The sequence below is a fragment of the Schistocerca piceifrons genome, chromosome X, assembly GCF_021461385.2.
Source record: "Schistocerca piceifrons isolate TAMUIC-IGC-003096 chromosome X, iqSchPice1.1, whole genome shotgun sequence".
In the NCBI taxonomy this organism is placed as follows: Eukaryota; Metazoa; Arthropoda; class Insecta; order Orthoptera; family Acrididae; genus Schistocerca; species Schistocerca piceifrons.
Genome location: NC_060149.1, coordinates 95,464,962 through 95,484,125, shown reverse-complemented (window position 1 = coordinate 95,484,125; position 19,164 = coordinate 95,464,962). Strand labels below are relative to the sequence as shown.

The 19,164-nt window shown below is 45.9% G+C and overlaps 1 pseudogene; it reads left to right on the top strand.

Annotated features, from left to right (window-relative positions):
• Positions 1 to 13,908: 13,908 nt before the first annotated feature.
• On the top strand, positions 13,909 to 14,026 carry LOC124723557 (annotated as a pseudogene).
• The last annotated feature ends 5,138 nt before the right edge of the window (positions 14,027 to 19,164 follow it).

Here is a 19,164-nt window from a genome sequence, read left to right as displayed (position 1 = left end):
CAATGCGTAAAGCATTACATAGCTTTCTATGTAGTTTTAAAAAATATTTACTTAGGACACACCAACAACAATTATTTATAAATTCAAAGTAAGTGCATTTGTAATCCGCTTCTGAAGAAGAAGGCGGTGTCCAGTCACGATACTAGTTTGTGTTGTCTTTAACTGGCAGTAATAGGATGCGCTATACAGGTATTCAGTTTAGAGAACTACTACGCTTGTGTTTTTCCGATATGTCTATTTTTACAGTTTATTTATAAGTTTCGGAATATTTTTTGTACGTTCATGCAGTTATGAGATGATTTTCTGTTTACAAGGGTAAATGATAAATGACACACGTAATTACAAAAAAATATTTGCAACAAAAGCTGACTGAGGTACATTTATCTTCCTTTGTGTGATACAGCTTTAGAAGAGAATCAGGATTAGAGTTAAACTTCACTGCTGATACTTTTTTCATTGTACTGCCCAAATATCAGTTGCTTTCTCCACCGCACCTGCTGTAACAGTTATCTGTATACGCTTAGTTGCATTACGAAATAATTATCATACTTCACAGGAAAGCACTGCCTGTATCCAGAATAACGATAAACAACATTCTACTCGCACGGTCCATAATCTTTGAGCAAGATTTCAGTCCGCTCTCCCTTCGTTAAAGTTACAAGTAAATTAGGTGAATCTACTGTTTGTAAATTCTCTGTGACATCCAGGATTCACTTGCATGTATCTTCATTGTATTGCACTGATTTAATTTTTATTTCGATGCAGCTAATACATCTTGGTGTATTTTAATTACCGCGACACTGTTTCGTCACGGAGTTCCTACGGCAACCTCGCTGATTCGGCTGCGCATTGAAACTGACTCCTCTAATTAACTCGTGGCAACACATTACGGCGCTTGTGGTCGCTTCCGACGCCTATTAATATAACAACCCAACAACTACCGTCTGAAATTACATTGCTATTACGGTGTGTTGTGATGTCCTGATCTGAGGGCCTGTCCAGTTCACTGATCGACGATCATCGCTTCCGAATGAGACAGGCCCGTGTGGCTGTGAAAGTTCAGATCTACTGGAAAAATTCGTGCTCCGCCAAAAACATTTCTGATGCTCTTCTGGAATGTTTTATGAGTATTCTGGTATCAGGGACCATTGGTCTCCGGTGGCTCGTTACACAGTAATAATGTAATTTCGATTTATTCGGTTTGTTGCTTCCCTGTCGAAAATCACGGCACCTCCGTGCGTTGGCGAATTTCAGCTGCGGAAGTTCCTGTTTACGTCTATCGAAACCTTATCTCCGACAATTTTGGGTAACCGTAACCTAGTCTATATTTTAAAATTTCGGTTACAAAATAGCCGGAGCAGTCCTACAGTTACCGTCAGTATGGGTCAAGTCAGCTAACGTCGTCATTTAACCAAGGAGCCATTAAGGTTAATGTTTAAAATATGCTTCCACCTAGCTAGTACCTTCCAAGGCTCTGGGGGCTGCCTTCAAGTAGAAGGAAGCTGTCCGTTCAAAGACTACAAACGTGCATAGTTTCCTTTGTCATATTTCCCGTGTTCTATCTTTAAAGGATGCACAGCGCGTGGAAAAAATGTATTGGACGAGGAATTTGTTTCTGACAATCCCAAGTCATGACGAACAGTTTTTAAGTTTCACTTTGCACACTACTAATGCTCTTGTTCACCGGAAAGATGTTCAAGGAATATAGGTCGGGGCTTTGAAGAGGGACTGAGGCAAAGAGGTGCAGTCACAAACTATTGCTACAGTGTGTAATGTAAGTCGATGTAAAAATTATTGCATGAGCGCTTGACTACGTTTTTCTATCGATTAAAAATAGTGACATGTGTCCAAACTAGACAATCACGCCACACCCACTAAATTACAGTGTTGTCCAATAACATCAGGTAAGTACCTTTCGTCACGCATCTGTCGTGTTTACATAACCCATATATGTGCTACATCGTTTAGCATAACTCCTCAGATCATCGACTAAAACCACCACACCTCCACAGGTCCTTCGCGACATTTTTTGCAGTACTCGAAGTGGTTCCCCTGTTCTTGTCTGTGTTTTACGGCCAGCGACACGTTTATAGAATGAAAACTGTAACCTGCCGCCTCTCAGTGGATCTTTCCGTCATTGATCTCTCACCCTGAGTTGCTTCGGAAGTTCTCCTCAATAGGGGATTGGTTCGTGTACTGTTCTTTGCGGTTCAACGAGTACTAACACATAACTTAGTAGCTAACAGTACTTCCTCGATTCTTTTCACTTCGCAATAACTCACAAACTGTGGGCTAGAGCATATGTAACTACTATAAAGTCTGTCTAGAGGAATGCCAGTGAGCGCATACTGTGACATCCTGTTAGAAATTACTTCTCTTCATTCAGTCGCCGACCGATGTGGCCGAGCGGTTCTAGGCTCTTCAGTCCGGAACCGTGCTGCTGCTAGGTCGCAGGTTCGAATCCTGCCTCGGGCATGGATGTGTGTGATGTCCTTAGGTTAGTTAGGTTTAAGTAGTTCTAAGTCTAGGGGACTGTTGACTCAGATGTTAAGTCCCATAGCACTTGGAGCCATTTGAACCATTTTTTTCTACGTTCACTCACTTTGGCATTAAACACGTGCACGAAGTTTATGGTTCAAGAAATGGTTAAAATGGCTCTGATCACTATGGGACTTAACTTCTGAGGTCATCAGTCCCCTAGAACTTAGAAATACTTAAACCTAACTAACCTAAGGACATCACACGCATCCATGCCCGAGGCAGGATTCGAATCTGCGACCGTAGCGGTCGCGCGGATCCAGACTGTAGCGCCTAGAACCGCTCGGCCACTACGGCCGGCACGAAGTTTATGCATTGTGTCTGCATACAGAGCACGTTCAGTGTGTTGTCCGGTGACTTACAGCCACCTATTGTATGTGGATCACAGCCAGGCTTAGTTCTTTCGGCAGTCAAAAAATATTGAGAGTTTTGGTTGTAATAAGCGAAAAGAAAAAGAGAGAGGATTATCTATGCTTCTCTTTCTCCTGTTAGCATGTTTTCGGCTTGCATTGTTATCAGCGCATGGGAGAAAGGTGTAATCACATTAATAAAAAGATGTAATTAAAACAGTATTGTCTCTGAGCGAGGTGACGCAATGTTTAGGGGGCTGGATAGACATTCGGGATGGGCAGCGGTCAATCTCCGCCAAACAAGTTTTTCGTGGTTTCCCCGAAGAGTTTAAACGAATGCTGAAAGACTTTCATCGTAAAAGTCACAAAAGATTTCCGGTCACGTACCTGCACAAAACGAATTTTTTCTCGTGTGATATCGACTGCGAAGGAACAGCAAACCCTAATCTTACTTTTTCCTTTTCGGAGACCCTAACTTCCATCTTCTTTAGCTTGTCAATACTCGCCAGATACACCTCTGAAAAGAAAGAAAACGGATTCCACTGGTCACCCAACCACGCTGTGTCTCCCTACTCGGATTTTTTTTTGTGTCTCTAATTCTTAAACGAACATGTTCTACCAACTAGCGACACAATGTGTAGCTGTGTCGTGAGCGTGTCTGTAGTGAAATACTGTGCTGTAGAACGATACACTATGTGATAAAAAGTATCCGGACACCCCTAAAAACATACGTTTTTCACATTAGGTACGTTGTGCTGCCACCTACTGCCAGGTACTCCATATCAGTGCCGGCCGCTGTGGCCGAGCGGTTCTAGGTGCTTCAGTCTGGAACCGCGCGACCGCTACGGTAGCAGGTTCGAATCCTGCCTCGGGCATGGATGTGTGTGATGTCCTTAGGTTAGTTAAGTTTAAGTAGTTCTAAGTTCTAGGGGACTGATGACCTCAGATGTTAAGTCCCATAGTGCTCAGAGGCATTTGAACTCTATATCAGCGACCTCAGTAGTCATTAGACATCGTGAGAGAGCAGAATGGGGCGCTGCGCGAAACTCACGGACTTCGAACGTGGTCAGGTGATAGGGTGTCACTTGTGTCATACGTCTGTACGCGAGATTTCCACACTCCTAAACATCAATAGGTCCACTATTTCCGATTTGACAGTGAAGTGGAAACGTGAAGGGACACGTACAGCACAAAGCGTACAGGCAGACCTCATCTGTTGACTGACAGAGAACGCTGACAGTTGAAGAGGGTTTTAATGTGTAATAGGCAGACATCTATCCAGATCATCACACAGGAGTTCCAAACTGCATCAGGATCCACTGCAAATACTATGACAGTTAGGCGAGAGGTGAGAAAAGTTGGATTTCATGGTCGAGCGGCTGCTAATAAGCCACACATCACGACGGTAAACGCCAAACTACGCCTCGTTTGGTGTAAGGAGCGTAAACATTGGACGACTGAAGAGTGGAAAAACGTTTTGTGGAGTGACGAATCACGGCACACAATGTGGTGATCCGATGGTAGTGTGTGGGTATGACGAATGCCCGGTGAACGTCATCTGCCAGCGTGTGTAGCGCCAACAGTAAAAATCAGAGGCAGTGATGTTATGGTGTGGTGGTTTTTTTCATGGAGGGAGCTTGGATCCCTTATGTTCTGCATGGCACTATCACAGCATAGGTCTACATTGATGTTATATCCACCTTCTTGCCTCCCACTGTCGAAGAGCAATTCGGGGATGGCAATTGCATCTTTTAACACGATCGAGCACCTGTTCATAATACACGGCCTGAGGCGGAGTGGTTACAAGAGAATAATACCCCTGTGATGGACTGGACTGCACAGAGTCCTAACCTGAAACCTAGAGAACACTTTTGGGATGTTTTGGAACTCCGTCTTTATGCCAGGCCTCACCGACCGACATCGATACCTCTCCTCTGTGCAGCACTCCGTGAAGAATGGGCTGTCATTCCCCAAGAAACCTTCCAGCGCCTAATTGAACGTATGCCTGCGAGAGTGGAAGCTGTCATCAAGGCTAAGGGTGGGCCAACACCATATTGAATTCCAGCATTAACGATGGAGGGTCCCACAAACTTGTAAGTCATTTTCAGCCAGGTGTCCGGATACTTTAGATCACGTAGTATATAAATGATATACCTTCTAGTATGCCTGTCTAACATTGGCACTGTTTCAGATAGTGGAGTTCAGGATGTAAGTTCATGACTTATAGAAAACAAACTAACGCTAATTCACAGTAAGACTCAGTTTTTACAATTTCTAACCCACAATTCAACAAAACCTGATGTTTTAATACACAGAATGGACGTGTCATTAGTGACACCGAACAGTTCAAATCTGTAGGTGTTCAGATAGATAGTAAACTATCGTGGAAAGCCCATGTTCAGGATCTTGTCAAATACTTAATGCTGCCATTTTTACTATTAGAACAATATCTGAAGTAAGTTACAATTTGACATGTCTGCTTCACTTATTTTTATTTGTTTAGGACGTATGATATTATATTTTGGGGTAACTTTTCCCCTTCCTCAAAGGGTATTTTTGGCTCAGAAATGGGATGTTAGCACAACAACTTGCGTAAGTTTGGGAACCTCCTGTCGACCGCTGATCATCAGTGTCGGTATTCTGTCACTGGCATCTCAGTATATACGAGGCCTGTTCAGAAAGTAAGCTCCGATTGATTGCCAAATTGAAACCACAGTGAACATCAGAAATGTTTTACTTGTAACAATTAGCTACACCTTTCAGCTACTTCTCTACGTAGTCGCCGTTCTGACTTAGACTTTTGTCATAGCGTTGTACCAACTTTTCAATAGCCTCATCATAGAAGGCAGCCGCCAGTGCTTTCCGCCAATTCTCCACGCTGGCCTACACCTCGTTGTCTGTGTCAAAATGTTGTCTTCAAAGACAGCGGTTCATGTGACCAGAGATGAAACTCAGGGGGAGACAATTGCGGACTGTATTGTGGGTAATCTAACATTTCCATTTGAAAACGATGCAGGAGCATATTCATTGCCCCTGCAGAATGCGGCTGAGAATTGTCGTGAAGACGAAACAGCACGACAGTTATGTAATGTTAGCTGCATAGCTTCAGGCGATATTTCTCACCAGGCCCTCGTACTTGGCGGCAGACACTATTTTCTAGACATCTTTACGCACTCACTGCGAGCTCAGAAATGAGAAGAGCGACGTGATGCTAACTGGGGTTATACTAGAGACACTACCCAACACATCTGTGCAAAACTTTATCGGATTTTCATAGTCGTTTCCATTTCGCGACCGATCGGAGCTTACTTTCTGAACGCCCCTCGTATTTTCTTTAATGTCGTTTCTTGTTAACAATATCTGCTTATTCCCAAGAATTAGCAGCTTTCACTCAGTTAATACTAGGCAGAAATCCAATCTGAATTTGAATAGCACTTCCTTGACTCTTCTGTAGAAAGGCGTGCTGTATTCTCCTGTATCCATTTTCAATAAAGTGTCACAAGAATTTATAAAACTTACCAGTAATCAACGCGATGTTAAATCTAAACTGAACAGTTTCCTCATGGGTCACTTCTTCTATTTTGTCAAAGAGTTCCTTGAAAAATGAAGCTGATTTCCGTGCTGTAATGTTAACATCGTTTATGTTAACTTATAGCTTTTCGTCTTTTTAGGATTTGTAAACATTTTATCTTATCTGTTATTACTTTTCTGTTGTAATTTCATGTACTGACACGTCCCATGACCATGGAGATTGGCTTCTCAATTTGGTACTACGGCACTAGATATGTAAAATAATAAAAATAAATAAAAAACGTCACTATGAGAAAGCAGAGGTAAAGGCTGGTCTGCAGATGTTTTCCAAATTTGAAATCTTACTTGAGGCAGTTTCAAACTTCTGACACTTAAAACATATTGCACAACTATGATTCGAACCGAATATTTTCAGCTTGGGCACTACTGCGCTAATTCGATTAAATGACATCTGAAACAAGAGTAACAACAAGTGGATAACTGACGATGCTACAGATGAGCTAACCAGCAAATGAGTTTATTCATTCGGTATTATGATACCCTCTAGGTTCGCTTCGTTTCTAGTTTCACTTATTCCACTGTAGGTATCCCAGTACACGATATCGCTGCATAGGCAGTACATCCCGGTTTAGCCTATCAGAGAACACAAAATAAAGTTCCGTTCTTTAATAATTTTGACTTTAAATCCTCTTTCACAGCTTCAAAAATTAATCTGTTACAATTCGCAAGACTCAAGAACCTCAAAATTTTCTACTTCTGTTGACCTACAAACTCTCACCTCTTACATTTCTCTATATCATTAGGTCTAATGATTTTACTTTCACAATAACCGAAGGTGTCAGGACTCGTGAACCGAATAGTTTTGGAATTATGGATCAGCAACTACTACATCAGTCAGCAGGTGTCTGTTGTGCAGGTATGAACAAATTCCTATTACGTCCCAATGCTATCCTGCGTTACTTATGACTTGAACTAACTTTGTCGTCGTTGATATTGTGTCTCTACATACCATAATGCTTACATAATGTTTGCAATGAGAACTCTTTCATTACCAATATATTGCGAAAAAACACGTGTTCTCACACCCTCGATGGATGGATATAAAATTATAAACATTTATAATTTTGTAGATTGAAGAAAAGCAAACACATGCAGGGTCCGCAGCTCGTGGTCTAGTGCCTAGCGTTGCTGGCTCGGGATCACGGGGTCCTGGTTTCGATTCCTGGCCGGGTTGGGGATTTTCTCTGCCCGGGGTCTGGTTGTTTGTGTTTTCATCATCATCATCATCATTCGTGACAGTGGCTAGATTGAACTGTGTAAAAAACTGGACTGTGTAAGAAATTGGTACTTTGTACGGGCGCTGATGATCGCGACAATCCGGCTTTCACAGCCGTACAGTGCGGACGTGCTGTTGTTTCCGCCTGCGGAGCACACGCGCTCGCTGTTGTTTACATTTCAGCGGCCGTCACGCGCCGCTTACGTGTACTAGAACCATGGTCAACCGTTTTAGAAAATCAACACTACATTTCATCTTCTGCAACGACTACACAAGACCAAATGATCCCAGCTTCCGACATCTTGGGCTTCCATTTGTCCATATTAAGCAGTATGGTGTACGTCAAAGTCGTCAATGACGCGGTGTGCGAAAGAATACTTCGAGACACCAAACACGGACTACGCTTTTGCCACGCCGACGGAAATGTCGGTACGGTCACTGTCGACCACGCAGGCTTGTGAATGCGCACCATACGAGTTTTCGAACTCTTGTTCGAGCTCCCGGTGGAAGACGTTATCGCGGCTTTCCGCCCCTATGGGACTGTACATGGCCACACTGCCGAATTCTGGGCGCAATTCCAAACGTACCCCGTTCTTAACGGTGTACGACAGATCACCATCGATCTCCATCGCCACGTGCCATCTTACCTACAAATTAGCGGATGCCGCGCGGTCGTCATATGCGACGGCCAACCCAGGACCTGTTCCGGATGTGGCAAAGGAGGCCACCTTAGGTCTGAGTGTCTTCAGCGAAGAATCACCAAATTGCCAACCGCTACCGTGGCGCCTCTGACTCGGACGACGGTTTCACCGATTACCTGCGCATCGGCGCTCTCTTCTTCTCCCACCGGCCGCCGCCCGTCATATCATATACCGGTGACCCTTCCTGCTCATACGGATATCGCAGGGGTCGACGCGTCGCACTCACAACCTGACGCTACTCTGGCTTCCCTACTAACAGCGACGACTTACGATCCCCACCCGGCCGATGATATGGACGTCCCTTCACAATTTCACTGTCCACATAACAGAGTCTTTAAATAGTAAAATGTCACCAGTAGGAATATTCTGCGACTTATCCAAAGCATTTGATTGTGTGAACCATGACATTATGCTGGAAAAATAACAATTCTATGGTATAAATGGAACAGCATATGAGTGGTTTAAGTCATATCTACAGAACAGGAAGCAAAAAATCTCTTTATATGCTTCAAATGATTCAAAGGAGTTTGCCACTTCATCCAACTGGGGTGAAATTACATTAGGTGTTCCACAAGGTTCGATCATGGGTCCCCTCCTGTTCTTGATATATGTGAATGACCTCCCTTCTCATGTGAAATAAGATGCTAAACTGACACTGTTTGCTGATGATACAAGCATAATTATTAATCCAGTGAAAGAAAGTCCGATAGAAAATGATACAAATAAGGTCTTTGGAAAAGTTATTAATTGGTTTTCTGCGAATGGGCTTCCTCTGAACTTTGAAAAAACACAGTACATCCAATTTTCTGCTGCAAAAAGTATAATTCCTTCAATGAACATAACACATCAAAAGACGTCAGTAGCCAGGGCAGAGCACACTAAGTTTTTGGGTGTACATATAGATGAGAATCTTAATTGGAAAACTCATATTTTGGATCTCCTAAAGCGACTAGGTTCAGCAACTTTTGCAATCAGAATAATTACCAATTTTGAGGATGTAGAAATGAGAAAGCTAACATACTTTGCATACTTCCAGTCTCTGATGTCATACGGAATAATGTTCTGGGGCAACTCAACACTTAGGCAAAAGGTATTCACTGCTCAAAAGAAAGTATTTAGAATAATGTGTAAGGCTCATAGTCGCACATCCTGTATGCATCTGTTTAAAAGGTTAGGAATTCTTACAACTGCTTCACAGTACATTTACTCAGTAATAAAAAATTTTCTCAACAACATGGACCAGTTTAAAATCAACAGCGACATTCATGATTACAATACCAGAAAAAAGAAAGACCTACACTATCCTTCACTTAACCTATCTTTGGCACAGAAGGGGGTAAAATATACTGCTATAAAACTTTTTGATAAATTACCAGATGAAATAAAATGTCTGACAGACAGCAGTAATAGTTTCAAAAACAAACTGAAATCATACCTCCTTGACAACTCTTTCTATACCATAGATGAATTATTGAATGTGAGTAAATTAATCTGGAGACATAATATATGCATTTTGTGTCATTTAAGGGAATGGGATAGATAACAGAAATATTTAGGTATAACAGGAATAACACTATAATGTAAGAAAATCCTTGTTTCCTGTGTGCACTCTTGTGCATTTGACATGTTCCCCATCATAACGGTTTTCCGTGATATTGATCAATGGAACACGTAACTAACTAACTAACTGTCGTTCCTGCGGAGGCTTTCCTCCCAGAGCGCCGCGACTCCATTCCGTCTTCCGACACAGAGGGACGAACATGCAAACAACGTCCACCTAAAAGGCGCGAGAGGAGGCGTCGTACGGTCTCGGAACGAGACGGATCACGTCCCGCTGAAGCTCCAGAGGCCGTCCGGCCCGACGAGGCCTCGGAGAACCTGCACCACGATACGAATGACGACATGACGTCGACTGTGGCTGTGCCGGTGCCTACTCTGCCGGCTCGCCCAGGTGCACCTGAGCCAATGGACTCCACCATTGCGACTGCCGCCGAGACGTCTTCAACTCCTACGACCGAAGTGCAACGTACGAACGTCACAACGACAGCGCCTTCATTGGCGTAGAGTAACGAAGTTGACGAAGGCCCGGACCACAAGTTGGGGACAGAGCTACCCCAGACGGAAGCCTAGTTACGCCGCCGATAACGCTGACTGGTAGCGTCCGGCATGACTCGCCATTGCCTCGCCCCTCTTCACCCTCCGCTGATGGAGTTCCCCTCCACGGCGGGGTACGGCTGCAAAACTACCGAGTAGCGACGATCAACACTAACACCATTAGCTCCCCCGTGAAACTTCAACTGCTGCGAGAGATGATATGGGCATCGCACGTCAACATCGCACTACTACAGGAAGTACACTTGGCCACACTTACAGACGTCGCGGGATATAACACTTATACTTCTCCTGGTGACCACCTGGGATGCGGCGTAGCCATCTACGCACGAGAAGGCATTCCAGTGGCTGATATCACATACCTTCCATCCGCCAGAGGCATGGCCGTCACCGTCATGGGGACGCGTATTGTCAACATTTACCCTCCGTCAGGCTCCACCCGCAGACGCGATGGGGCACACTTCTATTCAGAAGAAATCACCCCTTTGTTTCTTGGACGCTTTGACCATTACTTGCTTGGGGGCGATTTTAATTGTGTCCTACACCCTAAGGATCAAATGAACCACTACAACACCTGTCAAAAACTGCGTCTTGTCGTTCGTGATCTGTTGCTCCGCGACACTTGGGAAGTTTTGGCACAGTGACGCGCCTGGACATACTTACCAGACGAGTCAAAAATGGTTCAAATGGCTCTGAGCACTATGGGACTTAACATCTATGGTCATCAGTCCCCTCTTCCGACACAGAGGGACGAACATGCAAACAACGTCCCCCTCTGGGGGACTGATGACCTTAGCTGTTTAGTCCCCCTTAAACATCCCAACAACCACCACCACCATCAGTCCCCTAGAACTCAGAACTACTTAAACCTAACTAACCTAAGGACATCACACAACACCCAGTCATCACGAGGCAGAGAAAATCCCTGACCCCGCCGGGAATAGAGCCCGGGAACCCGGGCGCGGAAACCAGACGAGTCACTCCGCGAGCCGCCTTGATAGGTTTTACGTCTCTCGGGAACTCACACCTGCAATCCAAGGTGCAGAACTTCGGCCCTTGGCCTTTCGGACCACTGTGCCTACATCTGCAACATTCTCCTCCCCCAGCAAGTGGTCCGGCGTAGTCGTGCACCGTGGAAGCTAAACTCCTCCCATCTTCATGATTCCGAATGTCTTCAACGTGTTACCGAGACATGGGCCACCTGTGAACGTCGCTTACCTGAGTGTTGCACGACCTTAACTTGGTGGCTGGAATGTGCCAAACCTGCCATTCGACGTACCTTGATTCAGTATGGCAAGGAAGTAACTGCGTGGCGCCGGCACGCTACCGACTATTTCTACGCCGTTCTCCGCGACCTGGACGCGCAGCCGCCCACCCCTGACACCCAGAGGGAGCGCAGCAGGATTAAGGCACAAATTGTAACGTTGACACGCCGTCGACTGCAGAGGGCGATGGTGCGGACCCGACGTTAAGATTTGGCGGAACAAGAACATCCCACCGTGCATCATATCACCTCCGATAGGAAACACCGACGACAACGACTCATCACCGAGATCTACATCTGTCGCGCCCAGCAAGTCACTTGCCAGGTCGAGTTCGTAAATGCCCTGCCACACAATATACCAGGAGGTGACTACCAACAACCACGCTGAGGAGTCTGTGTTACCACACGTAACTCGCACCATCGCTAGCGATGAAGCGGACGAGCTGATGGAGCCTATTACGCATGACGAAGTCCACGATGCAATCAATAAAGGTGCTCTGAATAAGTCACCTGATGTCGACGGATTGCCGATAGAATTTTATTGCGCTTTCCTCACACTAATGGCGTCACGGTGGACGACGATGTTTCATGAACGGATGACGATGGGGAACGCCGTACTGCCGTCCTTTGTCACGGGAATTATTATACCCATCCACCGACACCGCCAGTGACGACAGCACATTACCATCCCCTGACACTGCTTAACGCACACTGTAAAAATTTTACGCGTCTCCTGGCGACGCGATGCCGCAAGATACTGCCTAGTATTCTATCCCCGCTACAGACAACTACGGGTGGCTCGGTTAATATACAAACGGACACAGGAGAATGTTGTGATTTTATTGCACTGGCGGCGGCGTGCAGACTCCGCGCCGCGGTGGTTGCCATCGATTATGACTGCGCATTCGACAAGGTGCGGCATCGTTTTCTGTTCTCAGTGATGAGCCGAATGGGTTTTCCACCAGGCTTTATCAATGTCATACGGCGCCTGTACGGCACCGCCGAATCGCTGATTCAGGTCAATGGCCGTGCGGCGGGACCAGTAACGATCCGGCTTTCCGTATGGCAAGGTTCCCCACTTTCGACCCTACTCTATGCCATAAACCTGGAGCCAGTCGTCGGGAGTCTGACGAGCCACCTTTCTGGTCTCACTTTGCGACAGCATAGTTTTCGGTGTCATGCGTATGCGGACGACCTCCTCCTCTTGGTCCGCTCACGGTGTGAAACAAAAACGGTGCTTGATTTGATATCAACGTACGAAACTGCAGCGGGCAGTAACATGAATGTGGCTAAATCCACGGCGATGTACATTGCACGCGGGCTCTCACACGACGACTTAGTACCTCTTCCGTGTGTCCAGAAACTACGATACCTTGGTATCATTTTCACCTCCACCGTGCGCCGTTCCACTGGTATCAATATTCGGCGGGCACTCCAAATTATACGCACGGCGGTGCGACAAAATCTCCTCCGCCGACTCGATTCTTTACAATGTGTCCAATACCTCAATCAACATGTGGCGTCCAGAATGGTCCACATCGCACAGGTACTCCTGCTGCCATCAACTATTGGACGCAGCTTCCAGTCTCCTTTCGGATACTCTGTTACGTACGGTACGTTCTTTAAGGTCCGCTACGAAACGCTCACCCTTCCCCCGCGAGCGGGAGGCCTCTGTCTTGTCAATGTGCGACTCCGAGCGGCGTCCTTGTACATGTCCACCATGCACAAGCAGTGGAACGTGGGCACCTCCCTTACGCGTAGCTTGCTGGAAATTCTTATGCCCGCAACCATAATGCCTACAGTACCAGTCGGACACATCAAGCACCATCTGACGCACATTTCTTATTTCATCGTCGACGGCCGGCCGGAGTGGCCGAGCGGTTCTAGGCGCTACAGTCTGGAACCGTGTGACCGCTACGGTCACAGGTTCCAATCCTGCCTCGGGCATGGATGTGTGTGATTTCCTTAGGTTTAAGTAGTTCTAAGTTCTAGGGGACTGATGATCTCAGAAGTTAAGTCCCATAGTGCTCAGAGCCATTTGAACCATCATCGTCGACTTCAGTTATGCTCACACACACTTACCGTCCACGCGTTCTTCTCGACCTAAAGATGTTTACACCCCACTTCATCGTTATAGGCAACGGCCTTGCCGCAGTGGTTACACCGGTTCCCGTGAGATCACCGAAGTTAAGCGCTGTCGGGCGTGGTCGGCACTTGGATGGGTGACCATCCAGGCCGCCATGCGCTGTTGCCATTTTTCGGGCTGCACTCAGCCTGTTACGCCAATTGAGGAGCTACTCGACCGAATAGTAGTGGCTTCGGTCAAGAATGGCTTCGGAGGATGACACGGCGGTCGGATGGTCCCGGTAGGCCTGAAGACTGGGTGAGTACTTCTTCGTTATATATCCAGCAACAACATCGAACTCACACCTCCATCAAGGGGTAGCTCGCGGTTTGGCGTCATATCCACTAGACTTTCCTTCCCCCCAACGTCCGGGCAACATGGCACCACGTCGCAAGTAGAAAATTCGCGACAAATCAACGTCTTCACGCCATCGGACTAACGGACTCTCCGCTTTGTTCCATTTGCCACCTCATGGATGACGATATCCACCAACTGACTTATGCTGCCACCAGTGACGTCTGGAAACTTGGCCGACAGTTCGTTGCTTGTTACCTCCGCGTTCCGCCGGATTCGATTGACCGATGGACTTTTATCCATCCTGAGGATACGTATTTCCCCGCCACCAAAAATCATGCGATTTATGGGTCAAGGGGTGGACGATTACCTACATGTATAATGATAGCGACAAATAACACCTTGGCTTCTGGCTGTACTTACAAACCGCCCACAGTGAAGTTGACCACCGACCGCGCTACCGCCTTCTTCGCCAATTACCTACACGCGATCTTTACGTCATCCCCGCTCAGCTGGATGGTGCTACACGCGGACAATACTCCCCCCTCTCTGTTAACATCTGAGACTCTCCTCGCTACTTTCTATATCGTAGCCCATAGTGGAGTAGACGCATGGACACGCGCCTCCTTTCTTTTGTGCACTACACCAGAACACGCTGGTTATTCCCCCAACTCCACTGTCTATTGCTTCACATCTCTTTGCTTATATTAGTATTATTGTTATTATTTTTTTTGCTGCACCTTGTTAATTGGAAATTTGTGGTAAGGGCTATGGGACCAAACTGCTGAGGTCATCGGTCCCTAGGCTTTACGCACTACTTAATCTAACTTAAACCCAGTTACTCTAAGGACAACACACACACCCATGCCCGAGGGAGGACTCGAACATCCGACGGTGGGAGCCGCACGAACCGTGACAAGACGCCCTAGACCGCACGACTACTTGTTAACAAAAAAATTTGCTCGCCTTGTTCGAGTGTAATGTCTCGTTTCATTTTCGCCGGAAGGATGGCATTTCTGTTGTATTTAAGCTCGTACCAATAAAAATATTTTGTTTATTTGCCCTGTTCCCGGTAAAAAAAAAAGCTACTTGAGGGAGTGATTCAGGGATGGAAGGGGGCAGGCATCGCGGACAGGCTTCGGGTTTTGACCCCTACCCTTCCTGCTCAGAACTGATCATTCTACTCTTAAACCAAAAAAGTAAAATAAAACAAAATAACATAAATAAAAGGTGGCTAGCGTTGCTGGTTCGGGATCACGGGGTCCTGGGTTCGGTTCCCGGCTGGGTTGGGGATTTTCTCTGCCCGGGGCTGGGTCTTTGTGTTTTCCTCATCATTTCATCATCATCATCATTCGGGACAGTGGTTAGATTGGACTGTGTAAAAAATTGGACTGTGCAAGAAATTCGGACTTTGTAAGGGCGCTGATGAACGCGCAGTTGAACGCCCCACAAACCAAACATCATCATCTTCACATGCAGGGAAACACCTGGTAAGTGAAACTGGATGTTAGAAGACTCTAGTGTCTGCAAATTAACATTCCAGAGTGATACTTTAAGAACTGCTAAAGAAGACACAAGTTAGCCCTAAAAAATATTACCCCTTTGGTCTGCCATCTATTTGATTGAGGAGCAGAGACTTTAAGTAACACCCAAGGCGATTAGTGACTCTCTTTTTGAACCGCCTTTGAGAAGACAATAGGTACCCACATGATAGGTACAGTCAGCCTCCAGGATCATGGACCAACAGTTTAGGTGCCATATTGTAGCCGTGTTCCCAAGTAATGAAGCCTCAGAAGTTTAGGGAAGGCTGACAGACTTCGAAAAAAATACCATTTAAGCATCTCGTTACTCACTAGTCACGAGCAATTGATCAATAAATTTTACAATGATAGGTAATTAGTACGATCATGAGAGAACCACAGAGTCATCCGTACTGCCGTGGTATTAACGCTAAATGTACTGCTGTCATGATAAACTGTCTGACAAGAAAAGTGAAGCATCAAAAAAAGGAGGAGAAAACGAAATGAAACTTCACTGGTTGAGGGGGTATGTGATGTTGTTTCAGTGATTACAAAATCGAGTTAGCCCCACTTACCACAATGACCTTATGTCCCCTCTGCCCTGGATACATGCACTGATTGTGTTGTAAAGTGTGTCACAAAACAGTGCAGTCTCTCCTGCGGCTAGATGATCCACAAATGTAACTGTTCCTTGATATCCTGTGCACTGACACTGGGACGGCGTTGACGTATGAGCTGATCTTACACGCCTTCTATCGGAGACAGATCTGGTGATCCTTCTGGCCACGAGAGTGCATCAACATCACGCAGACTGTTCGTAGAGACACGTAACATGTAAGGACGAGCATTATCCTGCTCTAAAGTGTCACCATGACACTGTCGGGTGAGGACGCAGGATGACCGTGATGTACCGTCATGCCGTCCGAATTTTCGCAATCATTACCAGTCGTGAACTGAAGTCACACCCATTGGCCTACCACACCATGACGCCAGGACTAAGACCGCCGCACCTCTCCAAAACATTGTAAGAATGAGACCTATGCCAGGTCGCCGCCATGCTCACCGACGATGGTCAGCCGGGGTAGTATAGAACCGCTATTTAATCTTGAACACAATGCGACGCCGTTCTTCATCAGTCAATGCTTCCAGGTCATACCATCACCCCAAACGCAGCCGCTCGTGTCATACTGTTAATGGCAACCTGCGATTGTGACGGTAAGTCCCTAGACCGGCTACTGCTGGTCTCCAAACGATGGTGCAAGAAGACACATAATGTTAGGGAAACGATTACTTGTTCTAGAATGACAGGCGCAGATGTGAGCGGGATACGATGTGCTTGATGCACAGTACGACAATCCTCCCTCGTGGTGGTCAGTCGTGCTCGATTGGAAACTTGACGACGAATATGACTTCCCTCTCGTTTCCATGTAGCCCATCATCGAACTAGTGTCACACAACTCTAGATATTGGATGATCCGACCCACCACCAACTTTGACACTCACAAAGAGGCCCCTTACAAACTCTGTCAGTAGCTGACAACACTGTCCCCACAGTACCAGGTATCTCTGTGTCTTTCACAGTGATCACTCAACATCTAACGCCGTTTTCGCCCTTTATATACGCTATCAGGCCTGTTAGGAACACTAAACACGAACAACACTATTGCACTCTGGTGGTGTTATACTCGTCACAGAAAACTGCAGTTATCATCATTTATATATCCGCCAATGGTGTGTATATACACGAAATTACACGGACATTCGATAATGTCTTCTACGTGCTTCACTTTTATTGTATCATAACTTGGCAGAATTTTTCGCTCGCATTCATTTTCTCGTGTATCTGAATAATTTTTGAGGGTGATTTGCACATGTTGCCCGCGTAGTGAATGTTGGTAAAATAAGCTGTAGAAGTTGAAATGTTTAAGTACGCTTTGCCAATTATTACTCGCCAGGTTCGCTGAGGGCGCTAATGCGCTGCTTCCTGGACTCGGGTAGCCGCGCCGGCTCCGGATCGAATCCGCCCGGCAGATTACCGTCGAGGGCCAGTGTGCTGGTCAGCCTGGATGTGTTTTGTAGTTTTCCACATATCAATAGGTGTAAACCGGGCTGATCCCGACGTCCCGCCTCAGTTACACAACTCGCAGACATTTGAAACTGTTCGCAATATTTCACGGCTTACACTTGACGCAGTCAACTGGGGTACACTAATTCCGTCCCGGAGGGTAAGGGATGGCGACAGGAAGGGCATTGGGCCACCCTCTGACACTAACATCACCAAATCCATAGTAACAAGGCCGACTCCACGTTGACGTAGGACAAAGGCCCAAAGAAAATGATGGTAATGAGGCTTTGCCAATCATTTTCGTGCTGTCACGTTGATTGATTAAGTAATCCTACTGTGTCTGCCACTGAGGGCTTTATTCGATATATAGGGCGTTTGGAAATTCCCGTTACAGTCTTCTAGGACTTGTAGAGGGGACTTAGTAGATAATATTTTGAATTGGAACCCGTCTCCGGAAACGTATCGTTTTTATAAGTAATTGATTAGACGTGACCCAGTGCATTACTTGTTCTACAATTCCACTCATTAATAACCAAAGAAACTGCTCGTGTACTCGTTGATGGGATCTCTTCAACCTGATTCAATACGACTTTTTCCAACTCGAATGTGTGGCGTCTCCTTGGAGCACGAAAGTCACGCCTAACAACTGTGAAGGCACCATTTCTCCAAACAGTTGCGTAATTGCGGCGAAAAGGGTATGCGATGGGGTCGGACGTTGTGGAGAACGATCTTAAAACGGCGACGAGCAGCTCTTCCATTACCGTGAGCTTCGCCATTGAGAAGAATCATGTCCGTGTATTCTGAAACGTGTACTCAACCACGTTGCTTTAACACTCTCAGCTACGTGAGTGAACCTGAACCAAGTCAGAGAGGTATGATAGACGTCAAATGGCATCAGCCGATCAGACGTAACCACCCTCAACCGTGACTATCCTGTTACATACCTATCTAGCAAACATGTTTTTAAACGTCTGTAGCACGGAAACGGTATGTTACTGGGCATGAGTTCCAATTCAAAACATTATGTACTCACTCCACTCTACAGGTCCTAGAAGTTTGTAACAAGGAATTTCCGGACATCCTATTCAAAACATTATGTACTCACTCCACTCTACAGGTCCTAGAAGTTTGTAACAAGGAATTTCCGGACATCCTGTACGTGTTTATCTGTCTATTTACGTAGCGTTGTACTCTCCTCACCTGTCCTTTATTTCTGTTGACAGCTTGAGCATAATCACAGTGTTAAATCGAGAGGCAAAGGTTAATTACATTCACGAATGTGAGAGGATGGTGATGCATGAGTCATGGTCAGGACAGAAATTTGTAAGGCAGGTGGGCATTTTGGTAAGAACAGGCAACGCCGGCTAGTACAAAAACACATTTTCTCT